This window comes from Corvus hawaiiensis, chromosome 6, assembly GCF_020740725.1.
Source record: "Corvus hawaiiensis isolate bCorHaw1 chromosome 6, bCorHaw1.pri.cur, whole genome shotgun sequence".
Classification (NCBI taxonomy): Eukaryota; Metazoa; Chordata; class Aves; order Passeriformes; family Corvidae; genus Corvus; species Corvus hawaiiensis.
This window is the reverse complement of record NC_063218.1, coordinates 63,114,123-63,131,994: the sequence shown is the minus strand read 5'-3', so window position 1 is coordinate 63,131,994 and position 17,872 is coordinate 63,114,123.

Below are 17,872 nucleotides of genomic sequence, written 5' to 3'. Positions count from 1 at the left end.
AGTTGTCTGCCCACTGAATCTATTCCAGTGGTCCTTTACTAAACAAAATGTGCCTAATTGGCATCAGTGGGTGTTACCTCAGCAATGAAGGCAGGACTGGGCTTATATAGCCAATAATTGCTTAAAGCCTCATTCTTGCTGAATAATATCAGTGCTATGAGGACTGAGAATCCAAATGAGTGGAAAAAATGTTATCACCTGAGTAAGAAATTGCGATGGAGGTGTAGACAAAAGTAGATTTTAGGGCATACTTGAAGAAGATTTGATAAATGGCCATATAGAAACCTTCTGGATACAGTGGAAGCAGACTTGGAGAGGGGTAAAACCAGATTCGAGATGCAGTGTTGCTAATTGCTGCTAAGCAGCAGTACCACTGTTTCCCAAAGCAGACATTCTTAACAGTTCTCTTATCCTTGATTCCTTTAGTGAAGTCTGAAGATAACCAAGCACATTTAAGCATTTAACTGAAGCAGCAAAGTCAACTGCACTGTCCACAAGCTTGAAAAAAATATTCTGAAAGGACATCCTGAGCCCTGAGTCCTGGACAGGAAAAGTAGCAGGTCCTAAGCCTGAAGATGAGGTCAGTCCTTTCTGTTTTCCTCTAAACGTACGACGGGGGGTTCCCTGCCCATCCTTTCCCTGGATAAGTGCCAGTCCCTACACTGGCAAGAAGAGGCATGAACAGCTGTGTGTGCCAGACCCATCCAATCTCTTCCCTTTTTTGATTTCAGGTAACTGCTCATGGCAGCAGTGGAAAACTGCATAGGGGATTCCATAACAACAGAAAAGCTGTAAAATAGAAAATCTTCTCACGGCTTGCCTCGTTTGCAGCTGTTCATTTTTCCCTGTTCCCCTCGTGTAATTTTAAGGGCTGACAAAACTCTGCTTTCGTACCTGCAGAAAGTGGCTGTGATACTACAGCAATGGCAGGTTTTTATTAGCTGAGCTGACATCTGAAGTTAGGAGAAATTCACATTCCCTTTCTCTAGAGGAAGCTCTCATTCACCTACTTCTACAAGACTTTTATTGCATCTTACAATAAATCTACTGAATACTTACCCTGGAATGATCTGCTTCTTGTAACATGAAAAACTTATGTAACACATTCAAAATCTAAAGTCAGACTTTTTTTTATCCTCTGTATGCAACACAGTCCTCCTTATTTTTCCAGACTCAAGCCATCTAAAGCTGATCACCAAACCTTGCTAGAGATCAGTCCAGTGAAGGCTGCAGATCTTCAGCTGCTACTTTTAATTTTAGCATTTTAATATATTAAAATCTTCCAAATAATATGTAATCTATGTATTCTAACCCCTTTCATTTATGACCTTGTTTTTTTTATTTTTATCCCTGAAGATTAAAAACATCAGCTGCCAAAATCAGCTAAATCCAAATGTTAAAGTCACACCACAATAGTTTGCCTTCCCAACATTGCTATCTCCTTCAAATAAAACTGATCACACATATCTTTCTATAATTATAGACCAAAGAACAGTTGTGTTGGGGCAGGCTTTGACTAATCCATCCCCTGGCCATTAGGTAGGACTGGTTGTTTCTAAACATCCACGGAGATGGCACATTCTCTGTACCTGGAGGCTTGTTCGTCTTTAGTCTCAGTGATTACGAAAGCATTGCCCCAAAGGCTGGTTAACTCTGAAGCCTCTGTCAGTAACTCTGACTGCATCATAAGCCACTTTATTCAACCTGACCCTCTCCTTAGTTGAAGCTATTCTCTGGGATATTTCTAGTTCTGCTGCTGCTGGATGAATAGCTGCAGTGAGGGAAAAAGAAATGGGGTTTCCATATTTCATTCTATGCAATCGCTTTAAATTCGTGTACATATTCCATTTATGATGGGGTAGGAGGAATAGCTCAAGTGTTCAGCACCAGTTCAACAGTTGTGACCACTGCAAGAGATTAAATGTGCAGGCAGAGACTGATGTTCTCCACATCACAGGAGGTGAAGGACATTCCTTTTCGACATGGAATTTGAATTCAATATGGTATTTGAGATACTCATTGCTCTGTCATGGAACACCAAAACGAGGGAGGTGGGAGGCTGAAGGGTGGTGCTGGTACTTTGCCCCACAGGTATCTGCAGCCAAACTGGTACCCAACCTTTCCTTTTTAAAATGGTGTTGTGTTTCGTTTTTGCAGAAAGCAGAAAACACACCAGAAATGATCGCTTTACATGAACTGATACATTGGGAAAATCATACAGGATTAAAACTAATAAACCAACAAAATGCTTGAAATGGTTGCTGCAGAGTTCTGCGTGCTGCAAGGGGTCAGTTCATGCTGGGTGAAAAGCAAACAACAGCTCTTAGGGGAGGTAAGAAATAGTTTTTAATTACCCAAAGGTGTTCTAGACAGCGCTCTCAAAGCACACCTGTGTTTGTGTCAAACGCCCATCTCCAGAAGATGAGGAAAGATGATCCCTGGAGAACACACCAGTCAAGATGCAGAAAAACAGATTTAGGAACAAAACCCAACCAAACAAAAAAACTGGAAATAAGAGAACCATTTTCATTTCTAGTTAACTTCATTCTCAAAAACTAAGCATTACAGGATATGGTCTTTTTTTTTCCCCACTTTCTATTTTAATTAAAAATAGCACAAGCTGAAGTTGTCTGTGTTTGGCTGGGAATTTGGTAGCCCTCCCTCTCTGACCTCATATAAATTTGATTTGCCTGCAGCAGATCTGGGACAAATTTTGCTCTGATGTAATACTTCATGCCAGGCAACTCTGTTTATGTCAGATCCCTCCTTACTGCAAACTGGGAGAATCCAGAACCAAGGCACTGGGCAAGGCAGGTGAGCAAGGGCCAAGGTAGCCCGGGACAACTCTCAGCCAAGCACAGGACAGACAGAGACACTCTGGAGCAGTGGCAAGCCATGCACAGCCACATTCCCAGGCTCTGGAAAGCAAAACAAACACAGCCCAAATGCTGTGGAACAAACCTGGGCCCGTTAAGTCCAGAGTGAATGAAACAGAGCTCAGTGCAAACACAGTCCAAAGGCAGTGGAAAGCAAACTTAGGCAAATAAACTCCAGGCTCTGTGAAACAGAGCACAGATAGACACACTCCAAGCACAAGTAGGAAAGCAAACAGAGACAAATATAGTCTAAACTTAATGAAGCAGATACATGAAACAGTAGCTGTCTCACTCTCCAAGCAAAATCTAAGTAACTTACTCCAAAATCACTGAGCTGGAGCAATTGTGGTTCTCTTACAGGCAAGCTACAGTGTTAACATTCCCTTCTCATATCCTTCGTGCCTTCCACTCACACTCAGCATGGGAGACTTATTCTCCATTCTTCAATGGCCCACAGTAACTGCTGAGGATCAAAAGCTTTCCAATTCTCACATTCTTTCAGCAAAATGTGAAGACTTTCAGTGTTTCAAGGCTACATTCAGATGGAGCAAGGAGATCTTACTCAAATATGTATTTATTTATGTACAGTTTCTTGTTGCACATCTATAATGTAGCTTCAGAGGGAATGAAATAGAGGAAACAGAGATTAGATAGCAATCAAGATACGTATTTTAAAAAATGAAGAGCTGAGAAAAAGGGAAGCTAAAATCATCAGAGACATTTCTTTACCCGAGAGAAATGTGACTAACATGAAAAAATATTTCTGAAGTATTTTAAGAATCTGAGAAAGCTTCCAATGGCTAATTTGTTTTGAAGAAGATAACGCGATGGAGAGGAGGTAAATACTTAGTAAATACCAGAATAAAAGGGGATAAAGTTCTTTTTTCACTTGAGGATGACAAAGTACTTCCCAGTCTGATAGTAACTGTAGAGGAGGGTAAAGAACATCAATTACAGAAAAGTACTTTAAACCTGGCAGGCCATAGATTTGGTCCCAAGCAGTCCTAAGGACCTGTCTGAAGAAAATCTCTGGCACATTTTTAATGTCTCCTGGAAGACCAGGAAGATTCCCATGAAATACAAGACCACTATGTTTAAAAAGGGCAGGCAGGATGACACAGGCAGCACCAGGTCAGGGAGGCTGACCCCGGTCTTGGGTGAAAGAATGATTCACTTGCTGCAGGAGTCAACTAAGAGGGAAAGAAAGAGAGGAAAGAGAATTCGTGTCATTCAATGTGTTCAACAGGAAATAGGTCGTGTCAGACAAACGTGATTTCATTCCCAACGTAGATTGCTGTATAATTCTGCAGATGTGATGTACAGTACTGTGGTTAAAAAAAGTGTCACATGGTGACAATAAAGTACATGGTAAAAGCATTAAGAATGGGATGAGTGCTTTTTTTTAAGTCCATCAGTGGGGAATCACAATTGGCCTGATGGCATTTTAGGGGATTCCCCCATGACCAAGACTTTTCAGTGTTTTTATCAATGGTTTTAAATAATTTTTCACGTGTGTTAAAATGAAAACAAAGCAAATGCAGCCACCCTGTATCACCAGTAAAGGCCAATGGAATAAAATGAAGGTCATTTGTACTGAAAAGCTCCAGAGCAAGGGTTAATTGTGGTCCATTCGACCCATTAAAATGTTTCATCTCTAAGATTCTATAGTAGGTAGATGTGCAAACCAGTGACCTGTAATATGGAAAGCAGGGAAGAGGAAGAGAATAAATGGCTGGGACACGAGCCCCACTCCTGTTCCTGTCTGAGCCAGCCCTCCCAGCAATCAGAGCCATTGCTGAAACACCTAGAGAGGTCTGACATCCTACCTTAAGGCTCAGTAGTCCTTGCATGGTGGATACAAGTACTGTGCCAGTAAAAACATCCATCGTTTTACATGAAACTCAATCACCAGCTTCATCTACCAGCTTATTATGCTTTCAGGAGTCTCCTCCCGTGCTCACTTTGCCAGTTTCCACTGGATTCAGAATGCTTTAGTTGCTCTAAAATAGCAGAGTAAATGCAATCTATCCTAAGGGATCTATTCTGCCTTTCACCTACTGGAGCAAAAGAAATGCAAAGCCAAAGCAACTGAAAACCATCAACGTTCCCCAAATAATGATGATGATAATAATAATAACAACAAATTTTTAGTGCTTCCTATTATTTTCTATGTTAGCTAGATACCATTTTCCTTATTCCAGGAGGTGTTTGAGCAGAAACTTCGAAGCAAATTTCTTTTCTACTTCAACTTTTATTACCTGCAGCCTCTTTCTGAGTGCAGTTCCCTGCCACCCCTTTTATTTTCTTCGCAAGTGCTCTGTTCATATTTTGCACTCAAGTTATGTGGCAGACTAAAAAAAAAGTATTCATTTGAAGTCGTAATTATAATGCAAGTCATGCATTACTTTATAATGTGATAAACCAGGTCCTCAGCTGACAGAAATTAGGACAGCTTCACTCTTGAGCTGTGTCATTCATATGCATTGAAGGATGAACCCATCAGTGAAAATTAAAAGGCAGTGCTGCATGTTTTATATTAATAATCAACTAGCTTTGGTTTTCTCCTAAAGTAATCATTAGCTAATACACTGTTTTGTTTCCTCTAAATGAGAAAATACAATAGAAAAAGAAAGCTGGTAGCTGGTAGCAGAGCTACTAACACAAATATAAAACCCAAGCTCTGTTGACTGAGTGTCTTTACATTCACTGGTTAATCTTCCCTTTTCATCTCCCTGCATAAATACAGGATGGCTGAATGATCTAGATAATGGGAAATAAGTTTCATAATCTCTCATAAAAACTGTGAAAAACATGTTTCTTTTTGTGTCATCCGAAAGGTTGGATTTTGCTGAAAACAGAGGAAAAAGGATCACTGCATTCCTGCTTATGGCAAAAGGCATCTTAGACATTAATCTTCAAATTATGGAAATATCTACCCAATGGATGCATCCGTGAATTTTCTAGGGGTGCTCCTGCCTCTGCAGTCAATTGTCACGCACAAGCAATAATCAGCTGAGGCCTTTATTGCTCCCAGCCTCGTATTGTCAAAAAAAAGCCAGGAAAGGAAAACATTTCACAGCTTCTCCATGCCCACTTGTCTCACACTTTCTGTATTTGATCTTCACTTCATGTTTATGAACTACAGGGATAAATAATCCTTTTATGGAAATATTGGAGTTTCGTTAGGAAGTTGGAGGAGAATAATTGGAAGAATTACCTATTAAGTGTTACAAACAGATCTCAGGGCTCAAACTCACTAAGCACAAATGCAGAATTTCACAAAAGCAGGTAAAAGATAAGCTCTTTCATGGCCTTTCTTTCTGTGGGGGCCACCTACCAAATTTTGTGTGTCAGAAACAAAGCAATAAACTCCAGATTTTCTATTGAGATTATTCCATGAGGCTAAAATATGGAGACAGAGTCTCCTGTCCAGGATTAGGACACTGTCTAAGAGAAAAGTGGCCTACTATTCAGTGAATTCCCATCCAACAACTATCCATTATGAACTGTGGGAACAGTCACTAGTGCAGGAACGCAGGAGCAGGAACCTGTGTCCTCTTGACAGCCAACAACCTAGGGCTCACTTTCATCATTAGTACGCCTTCTCTTGGCTTATCTAGTCCAGAAAATTCATCAGGCTTTTCTACAAAGCAGAATGGCTTCAGCAGAAGGGATAAAAACTGCTCCCTGCTCCAAGTATGGTTTAGTGGTTAGGGGATCCTCAGGGCACTTCGGCCATATGGGCCTGAAACCCAGCCAAGAGAACAGGGAATGGGCTATTCATATTCTGGGGTTGTGAACACAGCATGAAAGGGTTTGGCAGTACTTTCTTGGCTATACTTTAAAAGAAAGGAATGATCTCCACGATAGTTTCCAGGAAAATGACATAAGTACCTTATTCCCGGAAAGGTTTCAGGGAAATACCTCGCTGCAGCTCCCAGTCAAGCACTTAAAGGCAGGAGAAGGAGCTGCGGGGTTGAAGTCATTTCCTACTGACCAGCAAAGGAGTCTCTCTGCTCAGGGATCTCACCACCATGAGGCCCAGGCTGAGGCAGTTCACTTTCCTCACTCATTTTACAAGGAGCAGGGATGCCTAATTCAAGGTTCTGGATTACACACTCAAAATTAGATGCATAAAAGCTGCCTGAAAGTAGAATCAAATAAACCAGCAAGCTCCAAAATCTGAAAGAGCTGGCTCTGAGGAGGAAGACACCCAGATACAAAGGGACCAAACAAGGGGCTGTATTCAGGAAATGCACCAGCAAAAGTGCAACTGAGTGCACAATTTGGGATGAGCAAAGGGATTTGCTGGATTTTGGAGAGCTCAGAAATGCAGTGAATGTACACACAGGCAGAAATGTCAGAGCAAGTCTACCCTCCATTCCCATGGGCCATATTATCACCATCTGGGAGATGATTGATATTTATTTGTCTAGCTTGTGCACACACACAGGCACTGCATTTTGGACGGAGTCTCTCAAGTTAAATAGCAAAAGGAACAATAAGACAACCTGCTGACAACTCCAGCTCAGACTAAAAGAATCAGCCAGGAATCTCACAGCTTAGGAGTAACTCAAAACAGTTATTCCCCCATACATTTTCACTTCAGTGATAAAATGGTGTGTTTCTCAATTTATAAACTACTTAACTTGGTAGGGGTGTGGTGCACTTTCCTTCTGAAGACTCAGAGTACATCAGGCAAATAGAAAGGCACCATACATTATCCGGAAAAAGGAAGGGTCAGACTGAGCCCCTGTTTTGACCTTCATATTTTTTGTTCCACTTAAACCAAATGAGTTTGTCCCACAAAATTTTGCAGCAGCTGTGAGGTTCTGCAGTTAGTTTATATAAACTTTGCTGAGTTTATGCTTGGAGAGTGCTGAGTGGTTAGGGGGATACTGCACACTAAACCCTTGCCTCTTTAGGGAAAAAATGTATTAAGCTGTCATTTTTGTGTGCATAAATAGGAAATGTTGAATCAACTTCTGACTTTCTAGACATCTCATTTGTTTTTCAGCTGTCCTTTCATTTTTCTTGGGTTTTTTGTTTTAGTTTTGTTTTGTTTTTGAGGTTCAAGAATTTGCTTGGGAACTGGGGACATTTGCAGGAAGCCACTGAAATGCCATTCTGCCCATTTACTTGGGAGCACTGTGGGTGGAAGGTACAGATGGCACCCACATGTAAAGAAACTGGGAGACACAAAGTTTTGTGGGAACCTACTCCTCCTCTGCTTGCCAAAAGCACGTAAAACACTACTCATCAGGACTTGAACCAGAGTTATTATATAATATGATGTCTCTTGCCTACTAACTTCTGCTTCCAAAAGTCACAAAGCAAGAAACGATAATATCATGTTTTCTAATGCCTCGGTAATGTTTATTTCGGCAGCCGCCTTTAGACCTGTCTCAGTCCTGAAGTCCAGATGCCGACCAGGAGAGATGTTGGAAAGTACCTGGACTTCTCTAAGAAATCCTAGTCCATCTCCATTAGTAAATACCACTTTTAGACAACAAATTACACTCCAGCAGCTTGAGCATCCGACAGAGATGGTGGGGTGGGTTGTCTGCTGCCAACTACACTGAGGAGTCTTTTAAAGTACCACAAACATCTACCAAAATCCCACAACCAAAATCAGACACAGAGCTCTGTGCGTCTCCCTGGTGTGGTGCAAATGACTAAGCAGGGCACGAGGCAGTGCAGAGCTGTCTTGGTGGGCAAGATATTCCATTTTATGTTGGTGTAACTGCAGCTTTTTTCAGCTGAGTTGCGCTTGAATAAAGCCAGGCTAAAATAGTGGTGGGATGGATCTGATACTTCCACTGTGCTTTGTGTCTATGATTACTGCTTAAAAGATCTGCTTCAAGTAAAAAAGATGTTTCGATTACATATGTCAGCACAGGAAACCACCATTTTTTTTTCACATGGGTGACAATTATTTCATTCTTGGAGGTTGCTGCTATGCACCTATCCAAATGAATATATAACATTTAAATATCAGCAGTGACTCATGGACCACTAACAACTACAGAATCCCAGATGATGAAGAGTTGGAAACATATATTTTTACAGATCCTTTTTGTGGTTGGTATCTTTAATAATGCCAAATGATTTACCAGCGTCTCTTAAGAGTAAAACAGTAAAGACTCCCATCTGTTAGAGGGTTGATCCAGCTTGTTCTCAGCTTTTTTGAGGCAGTTTATTATCATCTGGGAGTAGTTCTCTCTCTAGTTGTTCTTATTTTCCTTTTTTTTTTTCTTGTTTTGGGAAGATAGCACCAAAAAAAAAAAGTCGTAACTGGAATGGGGGCTAAGTGCTTGTTGATTTTTTCTAATGTAGGAATAGATCTTTCAAGAATGGTTAGGTCCTGAGCAAAGCAAAGGCTACAGACACTTTCTTCTTTTTCTAGCTTGAATTTTCTTTTTCCTAAAATTTTAGCAGCTTGGAAAAACTGGGAAAAGAGGAAACCTGTACGTAGAACATTTAAACTAAATCAGAATCTACCTTTATTGCCCAATCATTCACCTTCCATTTTTGTTTTGACAAGGCCATACAATTTTGGTCCAAGGGTACAAAAAAGCAACTTTGCCAAATTCCACCAGGTAGCCCTTTTAGCCTTGGAAAATGGGAAGCCTGGGGAGTTCCCTCTTTCTCCACCACCACCAGCCTCTCCCAGGTAGTATTTTGGCCTGGACATGCTTCCCATCACCATCAGCAGGTTATTTTTTCCTGAGACAAACTGCCCCAGCAGTTTAACCCAATGTTACCAACATCTGTAAAGCTAGGGATTATTTTCACAGGAGCAGATCAAGGACAGAATGTAGGTAAAGGAGAATGAAGAGATGAAAGAGGTAGGCAGGGAAGGCAAATAGGAGGATGTGAAAGAATTTTATGTGGTTGGTACAGGGCTCCCAGCAATGAGAGGGAGATGAGTCTGGCCAACAGACTTTTTTTGCACCAAAAAAAAAAAATTGCACAGACTAAGTTTCAAAAATTATTTGGAACAGCACATGAGAGGAATATCTGAATAACCACGTGAGGGTTTCTTAAAAAACTTCAACCTGTTCATTCCTCTACTCCTTATCTCTGAATTTTCACCAGCTGCATCCTTTCTTCACATTTGCCATTTCAAAGTTATAATACATCCAAGCTAATGTCCTGCCCTGTTAGACTGCTAAATACCCAACTGCAGCAAGCAAAGGTTTCTCTGCCTGAGACTGAGAAGCAAGGCAGGTACATGGATGTCTCAGCCACAGCTCTGGTTCGCAGCCAGCCAGCTGTTTCAACTGACAGACAACCAAGCCATCATCTCCCAAACCACAAACATACTACATCTTATTCAGAGTGAAATAAGAGTCGTGTTTCCTTTTGACAGTTTGGGCAACAGGTGGGGAAAATTATGGTGTCACTCCAAGCATTTTCTTTTGGGCTGCTACACAGTGTCTGTGCTCTTGCAGCTTTTGTGAACACTATCAACATATAATTTCTTTTATTAGCCATGAAGAACACAAGCTTTACGTGCAAAAACAGAAGCCTTGACTCTCACTGTGTGGAGCAGTTGCAGCTGCTATTTAAGTACTGATTCCAGATTTTACCCACTTTCCATTTTCCCGTTCCTGGGGCACTTTGGAGATGAAAGACTGAAAGCCCCTGCAGAGTCTGTGCAATGGAGAATATCATGGCCTGGCCTTAATGCAGGTAGGCAGCAAACTGCACCCTGCTGACAGAAGAATCTCTATGCGCAAGTAGTACGAATGTCTGGCTTGTTCCAAAGTTTACTTCCTTTCTGTAAAAAAAAAACCCAAAACCTGTATTTATCTCAAAAAATCTGCAGCTTGAAGAAAACACCAGAAACCACAGAACTTCCTTAATATGGGCCAGGCAATACAGGGTGAGAATCTAGCTAACAAAATTATTCCCTTGGTCAAGTATTTGTTCATTATTAAAATGATGCTGTCTCACTGCTACTGCTCCAGTTCCTTCTGTTCTCATCAAAATCTCACAATGTATTTCCTCAGGAAATACACTTCCACTGTGCACTACACAGTGTAAAACATCGCTGCTGCACTCAAAACAACCCTTGATTTCAAGATTTGAATCCTTCTTCCCACAGCATGGGTTTTGCTCATCTTCCCAATGCTCAGCCTGTGCCCTTTTCTCCTGTCTGCTCCAAGTCTCAATCCTCACCCTTTATTGCTTGGTGCTAAAAAGCCCCCTCAGTGCCTTGCAGAAGGTGTGTTTGGTAGGCTGCCAGGTCAGCTCTTTACACTGCAGAGACCTTGGGGTTGGGGCCATATCTCCGTTTATGTTTGTGAATAATCCAACACATGTACAGCACTCCGGGTCTGATCCCGTATATCATAACATCACTGATGTGGGACCAGATGCTATATGAACAAATGGGAATCTGTTGCATTCATGTAGTGCCTTTTTTTCCAAGGAACTCAAAGCACTTTACAATCTTTAAGCCTCACCACATGCCTGTGGGGTACAGCAGGGTAAGTAGGCCTGTAGCATTCTTTACAGAGCCAAGTACATTTATTCAAATGTAGCTGAATAATAATAATGCAACCATGACCTCCCATGACACTTACGTTCCTCGGGAACAATGAAACTGTCAGCCACAAGGGTGAGACTCATGAGTCTGGGTGACAAAACTTTTTCGGCAGCTGGCCCACGACTGCAGGCCTCACTTCCGTAATAGATTAGGATGACCACGAGCTCCACCGCCTCCCATGCAAAATGCAAAACTTTGCTTCTTCACATTCGTTTTCCCACCCCATCAACAAATACCAAAACAACCTTGGTGGAAAACAAGAACCCCTCTATGGGGTTTTGTGAGTCATGTTACAGATTCTAATAGACAATTACTGCTCCACTAATAGGTCTGCGTGCTTCAGGAATGACCCCATTTCAACAATTTAATTCTTTGATAACTTCTGGAGATCACTGATTGATTTAAATGAAGCATGATTATATCCTTAAATTTGCTTTTACAGAATTACTTTTGCAGGGGTGAAGTGGTGACAAAGAAAGAAATTAACCTTAATTTCATGAAAATAGGGTTTTCTACACTGTTATGAACCTGTGCATGCTGAAAAGTATTAAACTTTTTTCCAATTCAATAATTTGTTTCCAATCCAATAATAAAAGTAGAAGGGACATTTAACAAAGGCCATTCTCTTCAGGAAGATGAAAACAAATGAAAACTAGTCTGCAGGAAATATTTGGAAGACCCCGGACTCCTCCTCTGGGAGTAGTATGAACTTTGGGAATCTGGGAGTCAGAGGCACAACTATCTATGGGAAAAAGGAAAAAAAAATCTATGCACTATTGATTAACCTTGGCACTTCAGACAACAGTGTCACCTCATGCATTGGAATGGCATGCCACCACGTGACAAACTTCAAACTGGACATTGCTCAGAGATGGCTGCTAAAATAAAAATTGCGTTTAATGTACCAATGCCTGTGTAATGTGTAGCACTTTGCTTTCCAGCTGCTTTACTGTCTTCCAGAAACAACCCAGAGTGTTAAACTGAACAGAAAGCGTTACTTTTAGCAACACAAACCTCTTTGTCACCCACTCTGGTTTTGCTAAGATGCCATTTTCCCCCCTTGTTTCTCAGCCTCCTTCCTCTTTAGCGGGCGCTCCTCCATCCCCTTATGTTCCCCCTGTGCACAGAGTAAGGCTGGAGTTGCCACAGTCTCCTTAATGTCTAATCCTTTAACACTGGGAGAGCATTGTATTGCAGCCCTAATGCAAGGATGAATTCTGGAATGTGGAGCCTGGAGAGAGGCTTATAGAATAAGAAAGAAAGAAAAAGGGAAGAGGAAAAAGGAATTGAGAAGAGAAAGAAGTCAAAACCACACATGGGACAGAAGGAAAAAAAGGGGATTAGGTGACAATATCCGACTGCACTGAAGGGTCAGGAGAATTAAGCTTCAGAGCAGCTTGCTCAATGTGTGCTGGGATAAAAAGACTCTGATATGAATGGAGGTGGTTCAAGTGCAGGCACATTGTGGAATGCAATAGGAGTCTGCTAGGGAACATTTAAGAGAGTTGTGCACCACTTTCATGTAGCAAATAATATATATTGTTTGCTGGGCAAAGATCTGAGCCTCTCTGTCACTTTTACAAGGTTGTTACACGGGAACGAGAAATACAAGAATGGAATGAAATGGAATAGCATTACACTAAATAAAATTATAAATCAAATAATCTGAGCATGTGCTCCTAAGATTTATTATTGCATAGGATATTTATATTGAATATAAACTTAAAGCAATAGATCCCTGTCCAAAGAAAATCAGGGCATTTGACATCAATGGAGTTAGATCTGCTTTTGACAAATACTTCAGAGCCTGATTTTTAATACCTAGTTGTACTGCATGTGCAACTGAGTGCATAATCTTTTCATCAGGCCAGCCTTGTAATCTTACTAAGAAATGTAGGTGCTCTATCTTGAAGGACACTGACTCATTATGATTTTCATATATGCTGGGAGTATTTCTACGCAGCTCAACAGTTTAACTGAAAAAATTACAGACACTTTAAATTCCCATGCAGTTTATTTTCAATTTCCTATTCACTTCTTGCAGACAAAAAGACTTGCAGACAGCCTCAAAGTGACAGTACAGTTACTTTATGAAAACCAGCTCTCTCCATCTTCTTACAACACAGGCACTGGGATTTAACATAGCTGGAATCTGAGAAAATGCCCTCTGTCCTTCTGAGACGCTTTTTTGCCCCAACATGGCTTCCTAATGTAAAATGAAATCACAGCCTCGTCTCAATCTGGCATGACTACCCGTCTATGAAGCAGAGAGAAAACTGAGAAACATGAGAGATGGAAGAAACAAGTCATGAATAATAAAAGAAAGTGATTTTTAACTATGTAAAGAGAATTCATTCAAGTCAACCATCTGGCACAGGGCACATCCTGCAGAGAGAGCAGCCATGGAAAAATTACAAAGTCAGTTCAGTTAATATTTCCCAAGAAGACACCACAGGAGACAAAGCTAAAGTAGAGTGCCACATCCAAGTGACTGATACTGAAACTATCTTGATATTGGTTATGAAACACACCAATCCCCAGAATCTGGTTCAGGCAGACCCAAAGAACTCAGGTACTTATTAAAAAAACCCAAAATGCCATTTGCTCATTTGTAATACTATTGCCTTTCCTCTGCTGCAGAGAGCTTGGGTAGAGCTGAAGGTGGCTGGGTATGTGACTTACATGCACTTTGCTTTGTTTTTAAAACAGAACAGAAAACATAACTCATTGCAAAAGACCACCAACCCAACAAAACAAAACAAAAGAAAACCCAACCCCAAAACACTCCACTCCTACACAAAGACTTGCTTGGACTGGAGTGAGTAGGACATGTTTCCTTCCTCCTCCCCAGTGGTAACACCTATGACCTGACCCAGGACTTGACCTGGAAGCTGAGAAAAGAAGAAAAAAGACAGGGCTTTCAGGGTTCACGACAGCATCTTAAGAAAGATGTATGCCTGTGCGTGGGCATTATGGAAGTACAGTGCCGTTTACTCCCCGGAGACACAGATGTGAAAGCACTGTTGGTGTATATTTTCAACTAATACTTTCCTCTGACAGAGGACAGAAGAATTGTTTCCAGTGAATTCAGCAGCAATATTTTTATTGACTTCAGTGAACTGGAACTTTACTCCAAGGTTCTAAATATATCACAAGAGTTCACAGCCATATCAGCAATTCCTCCCCCATCATCCATATCCTTAAAAATACCTATATGTCCTTTATTTCCTGCATCTTCTGAGTTATCTGGGTTTGTTGTTTGTCCCTTTTTAGTCCAAGCCAGCTGAGAGCCAGGCCTCAGAGCCTCGAAATCAAAACAACAGCAACACATTAAGCAGTCTGCTGTCTGCAGGGTATGTCTGACTAAGCTGGGAGTGATGTAGGAGCTGAAGAATCCACTGCCTCATGCAAGCAGGCACTATGGCTGGGTGAGCTCCCTGTGCTGCTTCGTAATGTGTTCCCCTGCTCTCACCCTGTGTATGCACACAGACACAGAGTATCCTGCCCAAAGTGAGCCAAAGCATTCACCTCAAATACTACCAAAAGCCCCAAGAGAAACAAAGGCATTGTTCTGCATGTGTTTTTAAAAAAAATTTTCCTCACAAGCCCCTCCCAAAAAGATAGCTATCTCAGAGCTGGCTTTTTGTATCACACACTCTTCTATGCACATCCCTTCTCCTGCATCTTTTTGCTTAATACCAAGTAGGGGAAAGAGGGGGGAAGGAAAGAAAAAGGCCCTCTTTAAAGAAAAAACAAAAACAAAAAAAAGAATATCTAGGGCAGTATTACTCATCCTCATTCAGAGTCATGCTATAGGTAGAGGTTGGGAGGGAAGAACAGAAATCACTTTCTTTCCCACCTCTGGGCTTCCTAGATCAGCCTAGCACAAAATGTTAGGCTTCACAGCTCAGAGGCAGAGGATCTGTTCCTCCAAACATCCCAGAAGCTACTTCCTCAGAGGGGCTGAGCTGGCCAGCAGAGTTGGACCAAGACATGAGGAGACCATGAAGGGACACAAGAGGTGTAAATCAGTCTCTACAAGGGCAGGACCTTTAAAAGGAAATGTCTCTCCTCACCAGTCACCTGCTAGCAGGGTGCAGCTCTTCCCACCCCGTGTTTCTGGTCCGCGTCTGGAACAAACAATCAAGCCTTAAATAATGTTTAGCTGACTTGCCATTGACCTTGGCCCAAATCAAACCTGTAAGAGTTCGAATAAAGTTCATCTAGAATTTTGCTCTCGTTTTTGGTAAATCACGATGCCAGCTGGAGCCAAAGGTTGTGGCTCCATGAGAAGACTAATCTTATATTGCTCTTATCAGGAGGAAGACACTATTGGAATCTCAAGACACAGCTCATTATTAGCTACCTGAGCCCATTCTGCTGGTGAGAGGCTGCCTGGGCAGTCCAAATCAGATTTGGCAGTATCCAGACTGTTGTGTTCAAGTCTGAGCCAGAGAAAATCACATATAGCCTTTGTAAAACCATATTCACCACAAAAGTTTCCCATCAGCAGAAAAGGCGTGATGTAAATTACAGTAACTTCAAATTATTTTGAGATGTTACAAAACATGACATGGTTTTGCATGATCTTTCCCCACGTGAATCACAACCCATGCCTCAGAATCAAGCTCGTTTTTCTGAGAAATGAAAGCATTGGAAAATAGAAGAGAAGCTTGCCTGCTGTCAGGCAGGGGCGGGCAGGGATTATTTTTGGTGCAGAACCATTGGTTGCTCTTGCCTCCAGTGCAGAGCGGATGTTTGCCCCTGCATTTTTCCGAAGCAGTTATCTGCAATTCAGGCCTCTTAATCACAGCTGGTAAGGAGAGAAGGCAGCGTGGTGCTCAGGCGGTTTGTGGTGCAACTACCAGCAAGCTGGTTACATGTATTTCCTTTTCAGAGGAACCTATCTCTTCCTGTGACAATACTCAGGGTTTGGGGGTTTTTTTGAGTGCATGAAAGCAATATGCACTTCCAGGCCTTCAGATGAAATGAAGGGCTATCATTTGAGAAGAGAAAGTGTCATCTCGGCAGCTGAGTGTTAAGCGTTATCTTGAAAATGATTCAGAGGTAGAAAACCCTATTTCCCTGAAAACTCGGAGGATGAAATTTAGGACAGAGCTCTAACTGCATACCACTTTCCTATCGGTTCCCAAATGCCCCACAGGTATTCCAGCCACTGGCAATGGTACCGGTGAGAATCACAGGTCTGCGCTCACTCCCCAAACAGCCCCTGCCCAAGGGAATGCCTGGAATCAGACCAACTATTGTTTCCCTCACATTCAGCACCACTGCTGAAGCATGAAGGAAACTCCCACCCTCGTCCTCCCCTCCTCACCCTCCTTCCCCTCCCCCTCGCCCCACACACGGAGTTGTGAGAAAGGAAGCAGATCAAATGGGAGCGGTGAGAAACGGGGGTTTCTTCGTCCCGCTCTGCATTGCCATCTATCTCCCGTCACAGCACCAGCCGAGAGCCAGGCCAGGGCTTCCCACCTGAGAACTGGTGGTCACCTGCCACAGCCTCTTATCTCTGCATGTTTTTCCACCTTTGAGCATCCAAGAGTTAGAGAAACAAAGATGAATGTCCTAGTTCATACGTAATCTTGTGAATACCAAGGGTGTTCCTTCAGAGTACAGCACATTTTCCAAAGGCATTTCTGGACTTAACCTTCCAAACCTCTGACCACAAATCAATCTGAAGATCAAGAGCACTTTGGCAGCCCCAATCACAGGGCAGGAAAAAAGGAGTAACATTTGCAGTCAATAAACATGAAATTCCCAAAGAGAGTTCCTGCTATCTTAGGGATATGTAACAACAAAAACAATACTGGTTTTTGGAAAGCACTGATCCAATCAGTAGTTTGTTAGAATAACATTTTTTGTGAAGCATCCATCACTTAATTGGAGTGTGTCACCACATGACAACCACACTTATGTTAGAACAATTCAAGTAAAAGTGATTTAGAAGGCGAATCCTAATCTACGTTCTACAGAGAATCATGCAGACTGCTTTGAAAGATGGCATACATCAGTCATTTCCCAGAGCCTGGCTTTCCTGTAGGCTTCACAATTCCTTCACCAAGTGCTTTGTGGTAGAGGGATAAAGGAGAGAAGGCAGAAAGTTTTGTTAGATGAGCAAAAACTGGGAAAGTCGCTGTCCTTTTAAAAAAAATACAATCAATGTCCCAACCGATGGGACATTTAGACAAAATAAAAGAGAAGAACTTTGTACCAGAAGGGTGGTCAGACACCACAGCAGGAGCCCAGAAGGGCTGGAAACTCTGCACCCTTGGAGAGGTTAGAAACTCCACAAGCCCTTGGGCATCTTGCCATGGCTGGACCTGCTCTGAGCAGGAGGTGGGATAAGACAACTGGAGGTGTTTTCCCACAGCATCCTGTGTCCCTCTCAGATTCTGCCACTGAAGGTTTTCTCTGGCCCTGGTGC